Source organism: Manis pentadactyla, chromosome 1 (genome assembly GCF_030020395.1).
Source record: "Manis pentadactyla isolate mManPen7 chromosome 1, mManPen7.hap1, whole genome shotgun sequence".
Classification (NCBI taxonomy): domain Eukaryota; kingdom Metazoa; phylum Chordata; class Mammalia; order Pholidota; family Manidae; genus Manis; species Manis pentadactyla.
Genome location: NC_080019.1, coordinates 177,844,425 through 177,855,864, shown reverse-complemented (window position 1 = coordinate 177,855,864; position 11,440 = coordinate 177,844,425).

Sequence of the window (11,440 nt, the reverse complement as noted above, 5' to 3'; positions counted from 1 at the left end):
AGACCCCGTGATTATCAGGGTTATTTAATAGCTGCCTTTTCCAGCCGACTGTAAAACTGGAGCAGCCAGATTTCTCTCCATCTTTTTACTTTTTTCTGCTATCATATTTTCTAATTTAATTTGTTCTTTTATTGCATCCTGTTCTTTGAGTACAACATCTTCGCTGATTCTGAAGAATTATGCTGTCTTTGAAACGCTCTTCTCTGTATATACTGTCTCTGTTTTCATTGATTGAGTTCCTCTTTTTCTGTTTACTTGTTTTGGTCCATCTTTCATGTTGGCACCTTTTCTCTGATGTCTATGATCCTTATCTGCCCATTCCTGCTTAAGAGTGAAGTGCTAGAGTTGGTGATGGGGGGAGTCTAGTAACCATAATGTCGCTCATGTAATTGTAGATTAATGATACCGAAAAAAAAAAGAGTGAAGCACTAGAAGCTGCCTGCAAGCTCTGTCAATTGGACACTTGGGCACTGCTTCTTAATGAGCAAACTTCACTGTGGGTCTGTTGCACAGATACTAGCTGGCTTATCTGTTCAGAATCCCTAGGTTTGGTTTGTTTTTTCAAAGAATCATCTTGCAATCTCTTGCCTGGTAACAACATGCCCCCTCCCTTGAATGAGAGAAAGTTCAGTTTTTACATATTTCACTTGTTTATACCACTAAAAAGGATTACTTTGCAAAAGTTTGCTTAATAGTTGAGAAATCCTGACCTAAAACATTTCTATTATGTATTCTATTTCTATTATATACATTTACTCTAATCTTATAAAATTTGAAATATGATTCTACTACATAAATCTGTCAAAATTTATTTGAACCATTCTCATTTGTTTTAGTATTTGTTTTTTACCTAAGAATACTATTACGGATCTTATCCATATCTCTGACTATGTCCTTAGGATACCTAATTCCCAGAAGTAAAGACTCTTAGCTTCTGTGGTGCAGGAACCTGGGAAAATGTCCCACCTGCAGTGAATTCTCATTTGATTATTACTAACCCTGATAGCTAATGCTGCTAACACTATCCCCTCCAACACAGTGCTAAATGCTGTGCCCTGACACCTTATTCAGTTCTCACAACAATGCTAAGAGGAAGGTACTATAATGTCCAATTTATAGATGAGAAAACTGAGGCTTAATAAATTTGAATGACTTGCCCAAAGTCACAGCTATCAGTGAGGAAGCTAGAAGTACAACCCAGGCAGTCCATGTGTTGTTATCAATTTGATTTTTTTTTCTTTTCAAAAAAGCACAACTTTATTTTTTTTAAATTTATTCTGAGTTGCACACAATAAAATGCACAAACCTTAGTGTACAACTTGATGAATTTTGACATATGTATACACTCATGATCCATTGCTCAGATCATGATATCAAACATTCTCCAAAAAACACTTGTTTAAATTTTCATTTAAAAATATTTAGTGAGTGACCATTTCTTCCCTATACATATTGGCCATTTGTATTTTGGCTTTTTAAGAAAGTTATTCTGTACCTTTCTCTTAGGTGGTCATATTTCCCCTATTGCTTTATAGATCTTAATATAAGAATATATCTATAGCAAAATAAAATAAAATAAATATATAAGAATATATCAATTCCTGCTGAAAAAGATTTGAATTGATCCTAAATCCTATGCCTGCTTTGAAGCACAGATGTTTGAATATTTTACATAGTCAGAACTACTGATTTTTTTAAAACATGAGAATTGTGTTGATTTTGCATGAATGCCCCTAAAGTAATGAATCTCCTGCTCTCATAACACCATGAATCTCAAGAATGTAGACTTAGGGGACACATTTCTCCCCTGCATACCTTGTATAGTGGCAGTTACCCTAAACAAGCAAAGACAGAGGGAGTCCAGGCTGGGGAACTACCAGTTTGGGATTTGACTTAGGGGAGCCCACATTCTTATGCTTCTCAGAGGAAGAATGGTACCTAACAGTGAGAAAAAGAAAGTGTGGGCAGAGACGTTCACTTCTCTGAAAGAAGGAAATAGAGTGGGACCCTTCTACTGTCACAGCAAGTGAGGTTTGGATAAGGGGGAAAAAACGGGGTTCCTCTCTTGGCCAGTAGAAACTGGCCATAATGGCGGACTGTTATGCAGACCCAGAGTCTCAGGCATGCTTGATCACAGCCAAGTCTCTGAGCAGGTCAAATGTAACACCCAAGCACCCAAGGTTAGGAGCCCATTGATGGCTCAAAGAGATGATCTCCCCACACTTCCAGGTCAGGGCGGTGCTGTTTACAGGAGGGCAGCCCCGGGGGAGGGTCAGGTCTTCTCCGACCAGATGCTGGCTGCCAAGCCCTGGTTCCAAAGTCATACAGCACAACTGCAGCCTCTACGCTCAAAACTGACATTTAGTTAGACTTGGTACATGTCGTCTTGGGGGACAGAGGATATTGACCCAAACCTGCTTTGACAGCCAGCAGCAGAAAGACACCTATTCCAGTGGCGCCCATTCTGAGTGCTCACCGCTGGGGGAATGGGTGTTGGACAGAATGCCAAGAGCTCAACGTCTCTGGCTTTGCATCTCACCAGCCGTGGAATCTCATCAGTCTCTTCCCCATGTTGGGTTACAGTTGTCTGGCCTATGTATTGGCAGGGTTGGGCCCAGGGTCCCTGCCCAATTCTGTGATTCCCAAAGCTTTGGGAAAAGCCTGGACATGGTACTTCTCCCCCATGCTCAGGGCTGGGTCATCTTCTGGGGGGAATCAGAATCCTTAAACCCCCTGTTCTCGCACATAACCTGGGAAGATGTCTTCCACAAGGGCCAACTGGATGAGTATTTTCTCACGGAATTGCAATTTTTAATAGGGGAGCCTCTGGTAGAGACGAGATATCCAGGCATTAATACCAAACAACAGGTCACTTGCCTTGGTCTAGAGCCCCATCAGTTCCTAAAACCTGGTGCAAACCCTGAAGACAGTCTTTCAAATGGTTGTCTCTGTAGCTCTGGGCCTGAACACAAGGCCCAGTTGCTTCTGTCCCAGCCTGACCCTCTGCTCAGGTCACACTGTGGCCTCTAGCTGCACCACTAGGTCACCCCTGATGATTCCCCAAGGCACCCCTACAGGCCAGCCCGAGGGGACTTAGGCAAAGCCTCTCTCCTCATCCTGAGCTGCCCACAGGACACGAAGTGCTTGGGAGGCTGGGTGTCACTTCCATGTCTGTGTTCATCTGCTCTCGACTACAAGGGGCTCCAGCCTCAGGGTCCAGATACATGACTCTGAAAGTTAATGGGAAATTCACCCCTATGCATGAGGTCTTTCCAAATACCCTAAAAGGTAAACATTTTCTCCGGACTGTACCCGAGTGTCCAGGGGCTGATGGGACTCAGCACCCCTTCCATATTGGACATGCCTAATCATCTCTGCCCACCATGGAGCAGTCCCAAATACAAAGGCTACACTTGCCCACCCATGGGTGAGTCCCCGGCATGCAGCCCTAGCCCGCTCCTGCTGCCCTGCACTCCCAGGCATAGCCAGGTAGCATGGGATTCCTGCCGACCATCTGCAGCCTTGACCACCAGTGTTTCCCTCCTTGAACATAAGGTCACAACTTTCATTTAATATATTTTTCTATTAATGTTTTTACTGAGCATAGTTAGCAAGCATTTTAAAAGAATACATAGAAAGGGTAAAAAAAAAAAAAAAGAAGAGGAAAAGAATTGAACAGCACAAAAGGAATCCGATGACAGGTGTCTCCCATTCTTGATTCCTGGGCCTCAAGTTCCCTTTCCCTGAAGCATGTGTATATCTGATTATGTATATGTACATAACATGCACCAAAGTTGGGCCTTGACCTTGACATTTAGCCGAAACTCTGTGAATTGGCCTTAAACATCAGCTCTTGAAAGTCTAAATAGCTGAATGTGTACTTCATCATCATTTATAGTTCCCCTGAGCTTGTGCTTGAACTGCAGTCATGGTTACATAGTTACCATTATATCGAATCAGCACATCAACTCCGGTGGTATGCACAGGGAGCATCACTTTGATTTATTGTTAATAAATGATGCTAGAAATGTCTAGATGAATCTTGAAGTGAAAATCTATGTTTCATATGTTAAAATCCTATTAGTCACTGAAACTATGTATGTACATTTAGTATTATAATGAGTAAAATGCCACAATAATTGGTGATTGTGAAAGCTACTAATTTTATGTTCAAACCATGCAGGCATATTAAAACAGCAAATAGGAAAAAGATGAGTTAAAAAGGATATTGAGAGAGAATGATACCTAGATAACTTTAGGAAGAACATTACAGTCTTTGTGTGAGTCAACTGGTGTTAAACAATTTTAAATAATGTGGAGGCAGAATAACATAGAGTTGGTTAAATTATAATTCTAATATTTGTTGACTGGTTTGGTGTCTATCTAGTATTATGTTAAACAGCAAAATAACCTTTAAAAATTATGTTTAATTTTTGGCATTTAATTCTGTTTAGGTTATCTTCCCAGAATAAATCCTATTTGGGAATTCACATCTTAAGAAAAGGAATTTTAAAAAAGAACATCAGTTTTCCTACTTCATTTCATAAGCAGAAAAAAAACCCAAATCATGTATACTATGTAATATTAATTATTGCATATGATGAATATTTTTTTATCTTTGAGCTAGACAGAATGACTAATGTAAAGAAATGGAGAAAAGAAAAAAGTTCCAGGGAAATTTAATATCCAAAAAACATCAGCCTTCTCTACTGTTCTGAGTGAAGTGAGCATCTGCTTTGACCATTAGCAATTTTAACAGCAAAATTATAAGAATAATTTCATTCTTTGGAGTGAAATTTCAGATTAATTCTTGCATCCCAGAAGTTTTTGTCTGAGATGGTGATACCTGGCTCTGGCCTTAACTTTAACTCAGTATTGACTGTAGCATTTGTCGCAGCCGTGTGTGTTCCTGGCAACACCAGAGCCTGCCTGCAGGCCCCAGCTGCCCACGAACTCCATGGCTGTCTTTTTCCCTAACAATTGCACCACCATTTATTTAACCAAATCCCTAATGATGGACTTTAAAGATGGCTTTTTTGTTGTTAAAATGTTGCAAAGACTATCCTTGGATGTGTACAACCATAACTAGGCAGAATTAATTCCTAAAAATGCCCAAAGAGTATAGACATCCAACATTTTGATAGATTGTAACATCATATCATATCTAATTTTATCTGTTTCTCTCTTTCAGAGGTAATTCTCCAGTTTTAGCAGTTGGGCTCATTCTGGGGGAAAGAGTCAGTCAAGGTGATTCTAGTGTCCCTCCACCCTGAGGAGCTCCCTTCTTTCCTGCATCCCCCAGACACCAGGCCAAACCCTCATGAAGGACCCACCACACTTTCTTTGTCCCATGCCCTGTGTCCTGGGTCCCTGTTCTCTGAAAAGCCAATTGGATAAGTAGGTTCCAGCATCAGTGTAAATGGCCGACAGTGCATTATAATGAAGGATTCTGAGGCCTAACCTCAAGTGATGCTGAGCTTCCAAGAACCATCTCTGACATTTGGGGCAGAGGGATTCCCAACATCCTCGGCCTTGAAGCTGCCTGGATGCAATGACCTCCTTCCTTCCCCTCCTTTCCTTATTTCAGGCAAAAGGCCTGAGGTTCCTGGAATTCCTCCGTGACCCCTCCTGACCCTTGACTTCTGGTACTTTCACCTGGGCAAGAAGCAGGGTCTCTCCTGCTGCTTAGGGCATCTTTTTGGACTTAGAAAGTTTCTGTGTTCCCTTGATTTTCATTTTAATATCTGTATAGGACCATGGTCTCTAGATAGTGATACAAATGCCATTATTTCAACTTGATTTGTGGGAAGGGCCTGGGACAAGCAGGCATGGGGAAGACCAGGCTTCTAGCCCAGAGAATGACACTTAAATGGATGCATCAGTCACAGTCCTGTCAAGTCTATTATTCCCACTTCTCTGAAACAGCCCTCACCTCCACACCTCCCCTCAGACAAGCAATGTTCATTAGACTGGTCTTCATGGAGGATGGCTACTTATTGTCTCTCCCTGCCACAGGCATGAAGGATTCCCCAAAGCCCAGAGGGAGATCCCCTAAGCCAGGCAGCTCGGCTGTGGCATTTGGGCTGAAGAATGAAGAGACTGACCAGTGCAGTAGTAGAAGGGAGCCAACACACAGAGATGCCATCGAGAGGCACTGGGCTGGCTGGGGCGGGCAGGGGTGGCTGCCTGTCTCCCAGCTCCAGCCCACACAGCAGTTGTGTCATCTTGCTCAGATGGCTGAAGTAAGTTTCTGATTCTTGTAACCACAGGAGCACAGCAGCTCATGGGCATCCCTGGGTGTGCTCAGAACCCTTCTCCCTTGGCCCTTGCTCATTTCCACCTCCTTCTACCCCAATACCCTGCCCAGGAGATTCTATACACAGTGTGTGAGATTGGCTTGGCTTATGACCTTTACTTTAAATTCCCTTTTGGGGAAAACAGGACTTCGACACAGTCATGTTTGCTTGCCTGAGCTACAGCCTTTGTGCTGAGCTGGATGCAGTTCCATGAGCATCTTAGCTCCGTCCTCTGAGGAGCACACCCAGCACTTGGCCAGCGCCTCACATGCACCTGCCAGTTCTTCCATGTGAGGTACTGTGGGGGTAGCACAGTGGCTATTATAATTATTATGACTTTTTTTACCACATACTTTCTGAAAGAATCTTGAAAAATTTGTTACACCCTCACAAATTTTATGCTGACATGTAGGCTTTTTCATCATAACTTAAAGAGCTGTGAAGGATGTAATTTCTGGCATACTGTAAATACTGCCATTTAAAAATAAAACTGTTCTTTTAAGTATAACTAATAGAATTTTAAAAGCACAGCATTTAAAAAAAGTACAAGAAGATCTCTACTTTAACAACTAGAAAATTTACATTGTTCTTGTTACCCTTTGTAGGTGTGTATCATCCCTCTTCCCCACAGAATTTTCTCCTAATGTAAGATATTTTTAAGCCTGAAAGTCTCTTATTGTTCACACTATCCTACTTCTCCACAACCAAAATACATACATGAATTGTGATGTTAATTTTTAAAATTTCCTATGACTATGAGATCTGAGTTAAAAATTATTCAGGATTGAGGTATCATAATTATTAACATCAGATACAATAGAGCGACTTGAATCTTGACAATTATTATATGTAAAGTAAAATCTTAGAGAACACTGATTCGAATAAATGTTCCTTATTACAAAATGAGAAAGATTAACAGTAGAGAAAGAGTGAGGGTCTTGGGACTGGCAAAACATGTTTTAATGCTTGTTGTCAAGTGCGCTATTTACAGAAGAGAATGTGGAAAATGTGCGGAGTTGCTGGGAGGTTGTGGACGTTGAAATCAATGGTAGGGATTTAAAATGATAGAGAAGAATTAGAAATAACAGAGATGAAGTTGGCAATGACAACAAGACCTGTACCCAAGTTAGAGAGGAATATGGATTTATAAAATGTTTGGTAATCTTTTGATAATATTTAATACAAACGATCAAACTTTTAGAAGAAAAAAAGGGGAAAATCTGTATGAGCTTGGGTCAGGTAAGGAGTTGATATGACTCAAACACAATCTATAAAAGAAAATATTGATAAATTGTACTTCTTTAAAATTAAGAACTTCTCTTTGAAAGGCATTGTTAAAAGAATTAAAAATAAACTACAGGTTAGGAGAAAATATTGGCAAATTCAGAATACATAAAGAATAAGCAAAATTCAATAGTAAATAAGCAAATAACCTAGTAACAAATGTACCAAAATGTCTGAAGAGACCCTTCACTAAAGAAGATTTATGGGTGGCAAACACATGTGGAAAGATAATCAACATCATTAGTTGTTGCATTCGTTTGCATTAGAAAAATGCAAATTAAAGCCACAATGAAATATCACAACACACTATTACAATGGCTAAAATTAGAAAGGCTGATCATACCAAGCTTGGTGAGCTGTGGAACACCTGGAATTCTACACTGTTGGTGAGAATGTAAAATGGAACAACCACTTTGAAAAACAATTTGGCATCTTCTTAAATAGTTAAGCATACACTTACTATATGATCCAGCCACTCCACACACAGCTATTTACCCAAGAGAAAAGAAAATATATGTCCATACAAAGATTTACACACAAATGTTCATAACAGTTTTATTTGTAAGGGCCTCAAACTGGATACAGCCCAAATATCCATCACCAAGTGAATGGATAAACATGTGGTAGTAGAGCCATACAGTGGAGGTACTGAGCAATTAAAAGGAACGAACTACTGATACATGCAGCGACATCAAAGTAACTCTGCTGAGAGAAAGAAGCCAGACGATCACAAGGAGTACATACTGTATTATTCCACTTACACACAATTCTACAAAATGAAAACTAACAAAAATGGCAGAAGGCAGAAGAGTGACTGTCTTGGCATGGGGAATGGTGACGGCAGGGGTGGAGGGAGGGAGGGAGATTAAAGGGAGTGATAGGTATGCTCACCAATTTTGATGATGGACTCATGGGTATATACATGTGTCAAAACTTGTACACTGCGTGTTAATTAGCCTCAATAAAGCTATTTAAGAAGTGTGAATAAATGTCCAAAAAATACAAAACACTATCTAGCTCTATACAATGTTTCTCTTACTTGAAGGTGTACTATTCCTCTGTCTGAAGTCAGTAGGGAACTCCCAGTGCCCCTGGGACCCAGAGGAGGCCAGGCTGAAGGAGAGCATTCTCAGGTTCTTCCTCAAAACTCAGAATGGAAAACAGCAGAGAGGATGAGCTTCAGAAGCAGCATGCTTTATTCCAATCTTAATATTTGAAGACAGATACAGTTAGATAAGGTATGTGACCTTGACATGCGTGTGTCACGTGGGAGAAATAAGGTCCTGCCACATTTGACTCTCTGATGTCTTTCGGATGTTCTTCTTGTTTTGCTTTCCTGGAGGTCTGTCTCCCTTGGGAGTTGGGCAATCTTTGACAATAATTGGGGAATGGAGAAGGTGAGGTTGTTAAATGACCGTTCTCATTCTTCCTGCTCTGCTACTTGAGAATACATCTGAATTCTGAGTGTCTCAACCTGAGTCAAAACCCCCACATATCATGAAACCATAAAACTCTTAGAAAAAAACATAGGCAAAAATCTCTTAGACATAAACATGAGTGACCTCTTCTTGAACATATCTCCCCGGGGAAGGGAAACAAAAGCAAAAATGAACAAATGGGACTATATCAAGCTGAAAAGCTTCTGTACAGCAAAGGACACCATGAATAGAACAAAAAGGTATCCTACAGTATGGGAGAATATATTCATAAATGACAGATCCGATAAAGGGTTGACATCCAAAATATATAAAGAGCTCACACACCTCAACAAACAAAAAGCAAATAATCCAATTAAAAAATGGGCAGAGGAGCTGAATAGACAGTTCTCTAAAGAAGAAATTCAGATGGCCAACAGACACATGAGAAGATGCTCCACATCGCTTGTCATCAGAGAAATGCAAATTAAAACTACAATGAGATATCACCTCACACCAGTAAGGATGGCTACCATCCAAAAGACAAACAACAACAAATGTTGGTGAGGTTGTGGAGAAAGGGGAACCCTCCTACACTGCTGGTGGGAATGTAAATTAGTTCAACCATTGTGGAAAGCAGTATGGAGGTTCCTCAAAATGCTCAAAATAGAAATACCATTTGACCCAGGAATTCCACTTCTAGGAATTTACCCTAAGAATGCAGCAGCCCAGTTTGAGAAAGACAGATGCACCCTTATGTTTATCGCAGCACTATTTACAATAGCCAAGAAATGGAAGCAACCTAAGCGTCCATCAGTAGATGAATGGATAAAGAAGATGTGGTACATATACACAATGGAATATTACTCAGCCATAAGAAAAAAACAGATCCTACCATTTGCAACAACATGGATGGAGCTAGAGGGTATTATGCTCAGTGAAATAAGCCAGGCAGAGAAAGACAAATACCAAATGATTTCACTCATATGTAGAGTATAAGAACAAAGAAAAACTGAAGGAACAAAACAGCAGCAGAATCACAGAACCCAAGTATGGACTAACAGTTACCAAAGGGAAAGAGACTGTGGAGGATGGGTGGGAAGAGAGGGATAAGGGAGGGGAAAAAGAAAGGGGGCATTACAATTAGCATATATAGTGTTGTGGGGGGGTACAGGGAGGGCTGTACAATACAGAGAAGACAGGTGGTGATTATACAGCATCTTGCTATGCTGATGGACAGTGATTGTAGTGGGGTGTGTGTGGGGGACTTGGTGAGGGGGGGAGCCTGGTAATCATAGCGTTCTTCATGTAATTGTAGATTAATGATAGCAAAAATAAAAAAAAACCCCACGTATAGTGCCATGTTGTCTGTAACAGAACTATGTGCAAGAAAGGGATGGATGTGAAGCCCTACCCTGGGTTGTGGTCACTTGTGAGGCCTGTGGACACACGTTTTTGTATCTGTTCTCCTCCTGCCCTTTTTTTGGCAGCTGGAGGTTCTTCCATCCCAGGACCTCCATAGTAGCATTGCTAAGTGTGAGAGAGAAACCTTTCATTTGTAAAGTGGGAGAAGGATGAGAATGAAAGGGCAAGTGGGGAAGCAGAACCCAGCACTGACCTCATGTCCACAGGAACTGTCTTGGATGGGGTTCAGGACAGGCAGTGTTTGGCCTCCTTAAATCTCTCATGCTATGAAATCTCTTGCACTCATGTGCCTTGATCTGAAGGTCCCTGACCCAGAGGGGATGACCCTGGACTTTTGAGTTCTAGACCCACTGTTTATCAGCTGTGCGATTATGATGTGGGAGTAGTGACACCTATCTCAAAGGACTCCGGTGTAAAATAAGTTGATGCTAGAACAGAGCCTCACACAAAGTCCAGCAATACAAATACACTGCTCTTGGGAAAAGTCCTTCCTGTGTGTGTGTGTGTGTGTGTGTGTGTGTGTGTGTGCTGTGTGTGTGTGTGTGTGTGTCCTTGGGCAATTTGTTCTCTTATGCAAAAATGGATCTAATAATAGAACTTACTCTGGGTTTGCTGTGAAGGCTGAAACCTGAAAAGTGCTTAGAATAGTATCAAGCACATAGCAAGCACCCCAAATTATTGTCATTGTTACTGAGCAAGCTTGAGGGGCTGTGGTTTGTTTCTGCAACCTGAGTCACTGGTATGTCAAAGTATATATGGAAAATGTGGCCTTGAGCTTCATAAAAATTGCTTCATTGACAAAATTCCAAAATATGAGCTAGCTTCCTTTGGCTAACAGGTGATACCAGTCCAGGAAATTATGCATGAAACACCTCTGTAGGACACCACTAGTGAAAGACCTGTCTCCCATATAGGGCTTTCCCATCTCCATTCATCCAAACTTGAGAATTTCCTTCTTTCCTTCTATCCTATATTGTCTCCTTTATGCTTCTTACCAGCCAGAATTCAGAATTGAGCAGG